Raw genomic sequence first — 13,244 nt, forward strand, 5'->3', positions numbered from 1 at the left:
GAACTAACAAAGAATGTAAGCATGTTAACAGTTGAATGGTTGATGAGCGGTTTGGAACAAAACCAAACTGTTTGTTAGTTAATAATTTGTTATCAAAGAGGTGATTGAGAATTTTTACAGATACAATATGTTCATAAATTCTTGAAAAGCCACTTGTTAGAAATATTGGTCTGTAATTTAATGCATCGTGTATGTTACCTTTCTTGTGCACAGGAATAATAAAAGATGTTTTCCATTGTTTAGGAACAGCAGATAGTTCTAGAGAGCAATTAAATATTAATGAAAGTGGAAAAATTATTGATTGGATAACATGCTTGATATAATAGGGTGGAATGTTTTCTGGTGTTCTTATGATTTTATCTTTTAAGTGGTTAATTGAACTTATAATGTCTTCATAGGTTATGAAAAAATTTTGCATCTTACTACAATTCTTTTGGGGTAGCTTAAAAGACTGGTAACTCTCGTCTTTTTTAAAAACTTTTTGAAAATTTATGTTAAAAAGTGTTGCTATTTCAAAATCTGAGGTTACTGTTTTGTTTTTATCATTATCATATAAGAGATGTATGGAATTATTTAACTTAAGTTTAGATTTCACGTAGCTATAAAACTTTTTTAAATTTGGGTTTTTGCAGAATTTGTTTTCATATTCAAAGTTGTATTTTTTAACAGCTAATTGATATTCTTTAGACTTGTTTTTGTATTTTATCAAAAGTGATTTATTTGTCTTACTTTTTTTGTATAGATTCGCTTTTTCTTTTAATAACTTTTTAATATGAGATGGATATTTTTTACTTTTGTTATTTTTAGAAAAAATTGGAACAAAACGTTTGATTGAGATTTGGATTGAGCTAATGAATTGATCGTAGAAATGCTGGAGATTTTCTGAATTTTTAAATAAAGAGGTCCAATTAATTTTTGACAGGAAATCATTGATGCTTTCAAAATCTGCTTTTTTATAGTCATATGAGACTTCTTTAGCAATAGGTATTATTTTGTTTGCAATTTTAATTGTTAGTGAAAGCAAGTTATGATCACAAGTGTTTGTTAATGGAAAATTAGTTGAGTGTGATATGATTCTATCTAGACCAAAATGATTGCAAATTATGAGATCGAGAATGTTACCATTCTTATGGGTTGGATTTTCAATTATTTGGGTTAAAAAATTGTCTGTACAAAAATTAAGAAAACACTCATGGGGTTTATTGAAATCTGTGCTAGGAATCCTCCAATCTATATTTGGCATATTAAAATCACCAAGAACATAAAAAGAACACTCTTTTGGAAAAACCATTTTAATCATTTTGATTACATTTTGAACAGTCAGTGCGCATCTAGCAGACAGTGGAGGAAGGTAGACACAACAAAATCTTAATTTCAACTTTTTAAAAATTACATCTACACATAGGTATTCAAAATTGATGTTGCTAGTAGAGATAGAATCGTTTTTAACTTTAATAACTTTAAGCGAATTTTTGAAAAGGATAGCAACACCTCCACCCCTACTAGACCTATCACTTCGGTAAATGTTATAGTTAAAAGGACACACTGTGGCATCGTTGACCTTATTAGTCAACCATGTTTCAGTCAAAAAAAATAAATCAATGTTATTCAAATTTATATAGTTCTCTAAAATATAAAATTTATTTAAAACAGATCTTATATTAGTGTAACAAACTTTTAAATAGTTGTTGTTACAATTTATATAGGAAAACTTGTTATTGTTAAAATTAATCCTATCACTTAATAAGTTTATACCCGTTGACTCACGATTTCCTCCACTAATCCCAGATGTCCTGGGAGCGGTAACGAAAGGGCTGTTTTGTCAGTTCAACTATCTTGTTGTTCCTTATAACATATTTTATGTCCAATTTATTCTCATCAGCGATGGCTTGCTTTATTTTAACTTCTTTTCTCAATTTTCTGAAAGCTTCAATTTCCAAGAGAGTTCTGTCAGGGTTGATGTAGACTTTTGATTCAATTTCACCATTAAACATTTTCAAATCTCTCAGTCTTAACAGTCTGTGTTTGGATGCTAAATTATTTAATTTGACTATAACTGGTCTGATTTTGTTAGCTGCAATTTTACCAACTCGATAAAGTGACTTAAACTCTTCTTTTTTCATTTTATTTTCTCCTAATACTTGTTGAATAGTTTTTAGATCATTTTTGCAACTTTCTAGTGCATTATGAGTTGGATTTTTACTTTCTGGAATGTTAAATATTATTACATTTAAAGCCTTTTTTTTCTTTCAGTTTTTGTTCATTTTCAGCATCTATTTTTTCTGCTACTAAATTTAATTTGGTACTAATGTTTGTGATAATTTCTGTTGGTTCACTTTTCTGCATAGCATCAGCATATTTGGAGAATTTAGCTTCAAACTTGTTAAATTTAGAAGAAAAATCAGACTTAAATTCTGAGAAACTTTTTTGTAATTCTGTAATTCTATTTTCTATATTGTCTATTCTCTTACTGCTGATTTCATCTTTTTGAATCTGATCAATGTTATTTTCAATAATTCTACTTTTTTCATTATAATCTTCCTTCAATTTAAGCATCTCAGCTTGAAAACAACTAAATTCATTGTCCTTCTTACTTCCAATGGCAATCAGTTTTTCTTTCAGCTGTTTCCCAATTTTGGAGGACTCAACCAATGCTTTAATTTCAGCTTCAACAGACATTTACTTTTTTATATTACAAAACCTTATTCAATATTTGAATATGAACTTGAATAATATGAATAATATTTAAACTTGAAAAAGTTCAAGATTTTGGTACGACTATGAAATTGATTAATAATTCACGGATAAAAAGTGTGAAAATAAAAGTTATTTTAATTTTTTAAAATTTAAGTCTTAAAATATTTTCGTTGTCACATTACGAATCCCCATAGATTAGTAATATATGACCTGTATGTAAAATCAAATCAATATTATGGTAATTAGTTGTTCCAATTTAACACGCAAATAGAATTCTAATAACAAAAAAATTGACTAGACATTATTGTTGTGCTGATTTTAACATACTTAACAGTGTTACTCTGTAAAAAAGCAAGCAAGAAATATTTTGATTAAAACATTTAAGCGATGCAAACTTGTATACGGGCACAAAATATAACCAACTGTAATGTGTATAAACTTTTTTATTAACAAGGGCTTTATGTCAACGTTTTTAATAACTGAGTACATGTAAAAGTCATATAAATCGAACATTTAGTAACTGCTATTGATTTAGTACAAAAGTTCGAACATTAAAAAAACTGCCAACTAACAACACGTTAAAGTTTAAAAGAGTTCATAGTAAAAAATACTTCAGTTAAAACTGGAAAATACTTTAGATTTCAATAAATATTCGATCTGTCTCGACTGTCAAATAGTATAAATTTGGCATGAAATTTTACAAAGAAAAATTTCATTTGAGATTGCAAACAAAATGAACAGAAAAACTTTTCCGACATTAAAATAAATTCAATTGATTTTCCGTTGAAATTCATATAAGTTGAAAGATGAGAAGTTTTTACTTATTTAGTACTAATCAAATTTGAAATTTAGTTTTCAATTTTGGATATTTTAGAATAATTTATCTTTTGAATGGGCTTCATTCATAGAACATAGTTCATTTATTCACTTTAAGCAATTTGAAAAATTAGGTTTTATCCCCATACTATAAACATCAATCTTTTAATAAATGTCTACTATAAAAATTTTTTTACGAAAATTATATACGATGTTTCGTTAATTCTACATTTGTAAGTTGAAGCAAAAACTGAAATAGAAGTTTTGCTTAAGTTTGTCTTTGAAATCGTTAGTAATTATAAATTTAAAGATTGAAAAGTTACAGCTTAAAAGTTAATCTCTAGAATATTATCTTTTTGTGTTTTTTAAAATCTGTTTTATTCTACCTATATCGATAAAAACATTTATTTAAACTTTGTTTTAGTTCTTCAAAATAAATAAGTTTTAAGTATATTAAGTAGTCCTGGACATGTACTATTATCTGCAATTTTTTAAGAAAAACTAATAAATTTTTGTAGTTATTTATCAAAAAAAAGAAAAATTATTTTTTTTTTGTTATACAGGCTGTATTAATCTTTTACAATGTTGATTTAGAAACCAAATAACTCTATTTAATTTAAAAATGTTATAAATACAACAAAAAGGTAGAAAAGTAAATGTCAAAAGATTTAAAGCGCACTTTAGGTATAGTAATTTTACATACTAAAACACATAAAATTTATAAAGATATGCTTATAAATCTTAAGTTAGTTTATTTACAAACTAAATTCAAACTGCATGTGCATAATCATATCTAACATTATAAAATCTGAGGTGTTATTTTTGAAATGTAAATTAATCTGCAATTTTGTCGGAAATTTTCACACTCTTTATAAATCATCATCTCATCACGCTATCGGGTGGTATTTAAATAAGTTTCTTGCACGCAATGTTTTGAAAACTTTTAATAAAAATATGGTTTTATTAATTCACAATTGAATTTTTTAACAGGTGTTTTGAAGACTAAAAAATCAGTGTAGTATAAATAATTTCAAAATAGCTGAAATATATAAATAAATTTTATTTGAACAAGTGTCTTGCACGCAATGTTTTTCACAAATTAGAAAAAAATACAGTTTAGTCCTTCATCAAATATTTTGACGACCGAAAGAAAAACGTAGTATAAATAGTTTTAAAAAAAGCTAGAGTAAAAAAATATTTAATATAAATGAACTGTACGAAGTAATTTAATTAAAAAAAAATTGCAAAAATCAATTATAACAAAAATAATCAAATTTATTAAATTTCTCAATAAATACGTCATCATTTAACCGTGCTTAAAATTGAAGATTTTTCTTTCTAAAGCAATTTGTTGTAGCTACGCAAGTTTAAAAGAAAAAATAATTTTATATTAAAAGATTTGCAACAATGTAGTAATATCCTGACAAAGTGTATAGTAATTGTTTTCATCAATTACATGTTTAATTATTGCGTGCAGCAGTAGAATAAAGTATATAGGTTAAAGTGCAGAAAATATTAAAAATGTGAAAAATTTATTTGCGGTTTTGATATAGAAGCAATTTAAAGGTGCAATATATTTAATAGATGAAAGTTTTGAATAATTTGGACTACATTATTTGTTTAAAGATACATTAAGATACACAGTCAGTTCTCGTATTATTCAGATATTTTATTAGAACATAGTTTGTTGTATTTCTTATAGAAAGTAACCAAAATGCTTGTGTATTTAAGTAATTTGAACGAAAGCATAAAATAAAACTGAAGTAAAGCATTTGTATTGTTTCAAACAGTGTATGTAAGTAATTTTTAAATGATAACATTTATAAAAAATTAATACTTTTTATTACCTAAAGCTGAAAAAATTTATTAAGTTTAAATGCATATAACTTCAAAAGTATTTTATCAAAAAACTTTTTTTTTGTTCTGTGTATAAAGACTTGTGTATATTTTTAAGGTTAATTTTTCATTAATCATAATTCTTTAAGCATGACATTTCAAACAAGCTTAATTAAAACTTACTTTAAATATTTACAAAATACTTTATCTGTCGGTTTAAGCTTTAGAGCAGGGTTTCCCAAACTCATTTACTTAATCGCCCCCTTTTCAGAAATTTGAAAAAAAATCGCTCCCCACGATTTTACAAAGAAGTTTTTCTCTTGAGTACAAACTTTTTAGCCAAAAAAAGTTGTGTTCGAAATGTAACTTAGTGTGGTACTTCTTAAGAACGCACTTTTAGGCTGTGTTCAAAGTAGTTTACAGGGCTTGAGAAATTAATTTACAGTTATTCTCTTTAAAGCCAAGTAAAGTGTATTAAAATACTTAATTATTAAAAAGCCTCGTGTAATCTGTAATCAATTTTGTTTAAATATGAATTGTTTTGAAACTAATGAAACTTTTAGGTTAGTGGTGGGCAACTTTTGTAGTCAGCAGTTCATATTTACTAAAAAATCTTTTTTAGTTTCAACTCGTTAAAAAAATGTAATTGCGGGCTGCCTAATTTAATAAAATAACATATAAGAATATTAAAAAACTCGAACAAAACTGTTATAAAATGATTTAGAATTATTGTGATCTAGAAAAAACTATTGTGAACTGAAAATCAAATTGCAAGCGTATTTCAAAACATTAATTATCAAAAAATTAAATTTATCTGTTCTGCACAAGTAGTTTTTAAGTTACTTAGCAGTTCGAAATTTGACTGGATCTGAACCGTAAGTTACCCATCTAAAAACTTAACTGAAACCAGGCATTATAATAATCTCTCATATAACGAAATTCGGACATTTAGAAGTTAATACTAAGTAACTTATTTAAGCCGCAAAAAATACTTAAATTATTTTATAAAAAGGAATATTCTAAAATTACTATTTCAAAGATTAAAAGACTATAAAAGAATGAACAGTGAATTTTACACATAACAAAATAAATATTAAAACATAATTTCTGATCTAGTTTGAGGAAGTTTGACCGACTGGTTGATTATCTCTTTTGAAAAGTGGTTTCATCAGCAGCTTCAGTTAATGCAGTAAAATTATTAATTTTTATGCTAAGATTTATTATAAGCAAGTTAGTTGTAAAGTTAAAAATTTAATTTTAAACTTTTTAAACTATACGTTTCGTAGTAGAACTAAATGAAATAGTATTTGACTTGGAATAACATTTAGGAATATAAACCTTAATTCTAACAACTTATTTTACTTAATTTAATTCAAAAAAAATCAAGTGTTTTACAATTAATTCTGTGTAAAGAAAGTAATCAAAAAAAAAACTTTTTATTAGGTTAAAATTTTGTTTTGGTACTGTAGCAGTCTTTTTGATGGCTTATTTAATTCTACTTAAAAACAATTTATCTAGCTGTTAGCTTATAATAATTTAACAAAGGAAAATAGTGAAAAATTAAAAGCTAGTGTTGAACTATTAAAATAAACAGCACATTCTAATTGCTTATATATTTTGAATTAAGACAAACCAAAAAAAAACAGTTGAATTAATAGTTTAAAATTCCTTAAGATATAGATTTTTTAACAATAATAAATCAAGTTAGAAAATAAAATTGAGTTTAAGAACCTTTTACAAGAAAAACTTGAAGTCATTTCATTAAAGACCTCAAATCTATACTCTTTTAAAACCAAAAAAATCTTTTTTGAAATAAAAACTCAAATGGTTAACAAGTTTTTTTTAATTTATACAGATTAAACAAGTAATAACAGAAATCTGTCAAATAAATGTCTTTCAAACAAATGTATTAATCACTATGCTATAAAAAACTTTAAGTGTAATGTAAAACGACAAATATAAACTACAAAATTAACCAGGTCAAAATAAAACTACTAACAACTTTGAAACGTAAACCATTTAATAAATACAGTAGACTTCCGCTTGATTTCGCAATTTGAACAAAATTAAAAAGAACAAATTTAAGAATTTATACCATTTTTTTTTTTACAAAATGACAAACTTCAATATATTATATGCAATAACGTTATGAATAAGCATGAAATCCACTAAAACACAAAACAAACACTCATTAAAAAAATAGATCTATATAAGCTATCTAAAAATATATTTTACTTTTTTTATCAATACTTATTTAGTAATAGACTTTATTTAGGTTAAATTTAATAAAATATAAATTTTCACTTTTTTTTGGGTAACCAGTGCAAACTCAAGAGTGAGTCTACCGTAATTAATGTTTGTTAGACATTATGCAAACTTGTTGTAGAATAAATAACTTGATAAGTGTTATTATGAAAATATTACTCGAATACGATACAAACCAGGTTAAGTAAAAAAAGATTTTAAAAGATCAGATAAAATAGAAAAAACTTTCATAAAACAGTGTCTGCTACTGAAGTCTAATATAGTGTGAAGGATGTGGTTCATAAATGCTTGCATGTTTTTCTAATCTGACTCTCAATTTGTAAAATAAAACCTTAAGTCACCTCCTTTACAAATATCTAGATTAGATCTTTTGCTCAAGATGTTGATAACTAAACTAAACTGAAAGCTTTCTCAACAACATAGCTAGACGGAAAAGCTATAAACAATAATCAAAATTCCTCTCAAATAATTTGATACTTTTGCCTTAGTTTTTGTTGAGTCCAAAAGCTTTTATATCATTCTTTGGAAAAATTTACTTTAAGTTCAAGGTCTGTTTATAAGTCTAAGAAGGTTTTCTGTAAATCGTTTACTTCAAAAAGATCTGCCTCGAAGGGATCTATGTTTTTATCTAAATAATAGTTTTTTAGTGTCAAATCGAAACTTTACTACTTAGTATGTTAAAATTGATAAAAACTTCAGATTTTTTGTTGCCTAAATTGTCAAATTCCAGGTTTTTTAGGTTTCTAGGTAAATTGGCAACCCTGTTTAGTTTTATTTCTTAGTCTAACTTAGTGACTTATCAAAAACAAATTGAATATATCATGATGTGATAGTTAATAATAGATAACATAGATTTTTACAAACCATTTATGATCCCAAATAACATATATGTCAGGTTTTAAAATGGTGAGAGGGATTTCGATCGTCGATGATCTATGTAATTGTTATATAAGAAAATATATGAATGAAAATATGAAACGTACTTAAAAGTAAGAGTAATAAGCACTTCAATTTTTTTCTATATTTTACAAAAACAAAATAAACTTTTTCGTTTAAGTTTTACATCAGGGTCAAATATTTAAATAGCAAGCTAAAATAAGTAAAATATCAAGATATAAAGTAAAAATTTTATGACAGCCCTAAATTTAAAAATCGCCCCCTTTTCGCCCCCTTACAAATTATCGCCCCCCGACTTACTAAAATCGCCCCCAGGGGGGCGATATCGCCCACTTTGGGAAACCCTGCTTTAGAGTTTTAAGTGCTTAAGTAAAAAAAAATATTTGTTGTTAACATACATATTAAGGAAGGTTTTTTAATCTGTTTTTACCATTACACCCACGCTTTTATGTTTAAAACTTGATAAACATTTTAAGCTTTTTACTTTTGGTATTTACTGTATAATGAAACACAATGGATAAGTGTTACTTTTAATTTTTTTAAACATGTTTTCATCCGTGTTAAATTGTTTAATATCAAAATATTCAAAGTAAAAGTCTCATGCTGTTTTTCATTTATACTACTTTAACTTTAAATAAATAGTTCTTGTTACGATTTATTAAACGAAAACAACTTATACATTTAGAATATCACAGTCAATATAGAAAATATAAAAAGGCTTTTTAGTGGCAAAATTAGAGTAATAAATACGTTTTTATGCTATGTTTAATCATTTATTTGGAAACATTTGTCTTAAAACAAATATTAAAACTCATAAGTGTTAAAGTAAAACTATATCAAATGAAACCATCAATAATTAAGAGCTTCAAAACAATAATGAAAATAAACTGATTATTTTACAAAGACTGTGTTTTAAAAAGAAACTGCCCTATTTTAATCCGTGATTTTTTGTTTTATGTTTGTAGATTTAAGTACACAAGATTACAGTGCCATGATTATAAAAACTCTTATAAGATAAAAAGTCCTGTTTTGTTTAACTTTAATATGAAAAACAGTTAGATTACTTTAAAAAAGTTTTTAGTTTGCCATATGTTTTAATGGAACTTGTTTTAGTGACTGAATAAAAACACTTGACAATTTTTTAAATGTTTATTAAAAGCTTACATTTTAATTTTAAGTACTCTTGAGGTATATTGCATTATGAGTGCAGGAAAATACAAAACTAAAAAGCTATAAAATAATGTGTTTATTAAACTTAAAAGCTCTTATCTTTTGAGTGTGATAACAACTTGATACAAATTTCCGTCCAAATTATAAATTTTGCAAAAATAATATCATGTAATAAATCATTAAAACTCGTTGCAGTGTTAATTGTTTTCTAAATCTATATTTCAGTTTTTTATTAATGATTGCAAATAATAATAAAAAATAACTTATCTAGATATTCTTTAAAAGTATTGACTTATAAAACGAAACTTATAAAAGACAAAAGAAACGTTTAAAAAACAGACTTTAACGGTTGAAAAATCCATCTGTGGTAGTTTGGATATTGGTTAAAAATACTAGAAAATTTTTTCAATGTTTTACTATTTTCTTTATCTTAATCCAAACAGATGTTGTTTGCCTTTTCTTATCATTTTTCATTGTGAAAATATGAAGCAAAAATCATATTTTCACAATGATGAAATGAAGATAAGTTTGATTACGTGTTTTGTTTAGATAAGTTTAATTAACAACAGAAGACATAAAATTGTAAGATTTCAAATATTTATTCTAGAGAAAACGTGAATGTTAAAGTATACTTTTTATAGGTATTCAACATACTGTTTACAGTAATTTGAAATATAATTTCTTACCATGTTATAAATTCCATAGTTTACATTTTATGACTATTTTTACGTCCAGCGCGCGATTTCTATTAAATGTGAATAAAATTTTTTTTTTATATTATGCGCTTCATTTTGAGAAAAATTCAAAATATTTTTTATTTTATTTTATTTTTTACTTTATTTTACCTTCTTTTTCGCGTTTTAAATACATCGAAATAAATAACTACTTTGTTTGTAACTTAAGTTTGGTCAGCAATTTTAAAAGTAAAACAAAACAAGTTTAGTGCTCCTTTATTTTTTAGCAATATACGTTTAACTTAATGTTTTTCAGTTTTGTCAAAGGTATTTACTTTTTAAAACTTTGTAACTCCTTATACTGATATAATGACTTGTCAAAATATTTAAAATAATAACAAAGACAAAAACTTGTTGTGCAATCTAAGATAATACGCTGCTACTACTTTACAAGGAAACGGGTATAAACTGCACGAGGGGACTAAATTGCACGAGACCAAAATTGCACGAGTGCACAAAATTGCACGAAGGAACAAAATTGCACGAAGACGATTTTGCACCAAGGTTCAATATTGCACGAGTTGCATTTTTGCACGAGAGTAAAAATTTACAGAAAAAAAAGAAAAAAAAAAGTTACTGACCGAGGGTAAGGGTTAGGGGTAACAGTGATAGTAAAAGAAAAAAACTGTATATCAAGTGACAGTTAACAGTTTTCATTATTAAAAAATCTATTGCTTTAAAGTTCTAATATTCTAGTTTTTTGAACAAAAAAAACAACGCTTAAAATATTTGGTCCTAAGACTTGGTGCACGACTAACTTTTCGTTTATCGAGTCACACACCACGGGTACTTTTTAACGTCTTGTCCAGGACGAGTAGTAGTTTAAATTCAGGTTCATATATTTAGTAAACAAATTGTACTTGTTTAAACACGTCTGATTTTGTTCAAAAAATAAGCTTTGGTGTTAAATTATTGTCAAAAACTTAACTTTCGCATTAAAAATACTCAACAATTACTTTGATAAGCATACTTTAAGATTTAAAGTTGATGTTTTGTGTTTCTGTTGGCCTATAAAACATCTAAAACACGATAAATTTTAAACTTTTTAAATAAATGGTTATCATCTCACGTATTCTACTTTAATCTTCATTTTCTATACAAAAGCTTTTTATTATAATCTTTTTAGGGGTGTGTTTAGATAAAATTAAGTTGTCACTTTCTATTGTTGATGTTTTAGCTTTTTTTGATATGTCACGTTTAAGATAATAAATTACGACAAAATTTATAGCTACTTAGCTTTTTTGGTTATTATCTTTATGTTTAGTTGTGTCTGCCATTAAATTTATACGTTAAATAGCATATATAAAACTACTTACTTTTCCTAGTTGAAAAATACCATTTTTAGTAATTTCTTTACACGATTATATATATAACTACAAGCTGAGGCAAAAAAAATAGTTATAATTTTATCTTTTATTTATTTAATTAACTTTTATTTTCATTATAATAAATCAAAAACAATTGCTGAACTTCTTTAATAAAGTATTTGTCATACCTTTATTACTATAATTTTTTTTTAGTTGACAACTGTTACGATTTTATTCGAACTTACATCAAAACACTATAAAATGGTCTTAAGGTTTTCTGTAAAACTAAAAAAAGTATGACGATTTATGACAGTTTGAATGAAACAATATTTTTATATACATTACAATTTTTTTAAGTAAAATTTACAATGATTAGTTGTTACTTAAATTAAAGTATAGTGTAATTTGAACATTTCTAAGTATACTTCAGAGTAATTGTAAAGTTTAATGTAAAAACGTGTAGCTTTGGCATGAAACCATAAAATTGTTTCCGTGAATTTTCTAATAGTGTTTTATGTCGTATTATGTGTGTTTTAAGTTTTAAACAGAAACTTATTCAACAGTAATTTGTATTTTGAAATTAAACATAAATGAAAAGTGTGTAAACAGTTTTTGCATGAAATTGTAAGAATAATTCCTTGAATAAATTTAATGAAAGTTCTTGTACATTTCATGGTGTCTTAAAGAAAAACTTTCTAAATACTTACTTTAGCTTATTAGTGGCATAAAATAAAACTTACTAGCGTTTTTTATACCATAATACCAATTTTTTTTATTTTATCTTATAATTTAGTTTTACCAAATAGAACGTTAAATAATTTGTTTTATAATTTATTGTATATCATTTTGTCATTATGGTCGATAGGTTTGCATTGAACTCCGTAAAAAGTTTAAAAATTAAAAAAAAAAAAGATAAACTAATTATGATGAACAGAAAATCGAAATACTTTATGTTTATAGTTAACACATTTCAATTTTGCGAAGGTATACACACCTCAATATAATGAACTTTTTATGTATTTTCTTTTAACACTGCATGTAAAAACACGAAGTTTTCTAAACATTAAGCTCATGAATAATTAAGGGTAACTTTTGTTTCAAACTACAAAACATGAAAAACGAAGAAGCAAAACTTGTAAGTAGTTTTAATCTATTATTTATTAAATTTTCTATGTTTTTATACTTTGTCGGATGGAAACTAAGCATTTATGTTTTATGATTTTTTACAACTTTTTAGAAGTTTGAAATTAAAATCGTAAATATTAATAAACTGTAGAAAACAGTGGTACAAAATCTGTCGAAGCTATATAGTTTGTTACTGTTAATTTTACCATACTCGGTATCGAATCGCTATCACTTAAACTAGAGAGAATTTGTAACTCATTCAAGACTTGCGGCAAGTTTTCGATTGGTCTGCAACGTTCTACGTACTCAACATATTGTTGACGCTGTAAAAAGTACGATGTTTAAAACAAGTTAAAATAAATTTTTGTAAACAGAAGGTCTCACAAGACAAAATCTC

This window comes from Thalia democratica, chromosome 9 (genome assembly GCF_965202585.1).
Source record: "Thalia democratica chromosome 9, ktThaDemo2.hap1.1, whole genome shotgun sequence".
NCBI classification, from domain to species: Eukaryota; Metazoa; Chordata; class Thaliacea; order Salpida; family Salpidae; genus Thalia; species Thalia democratica.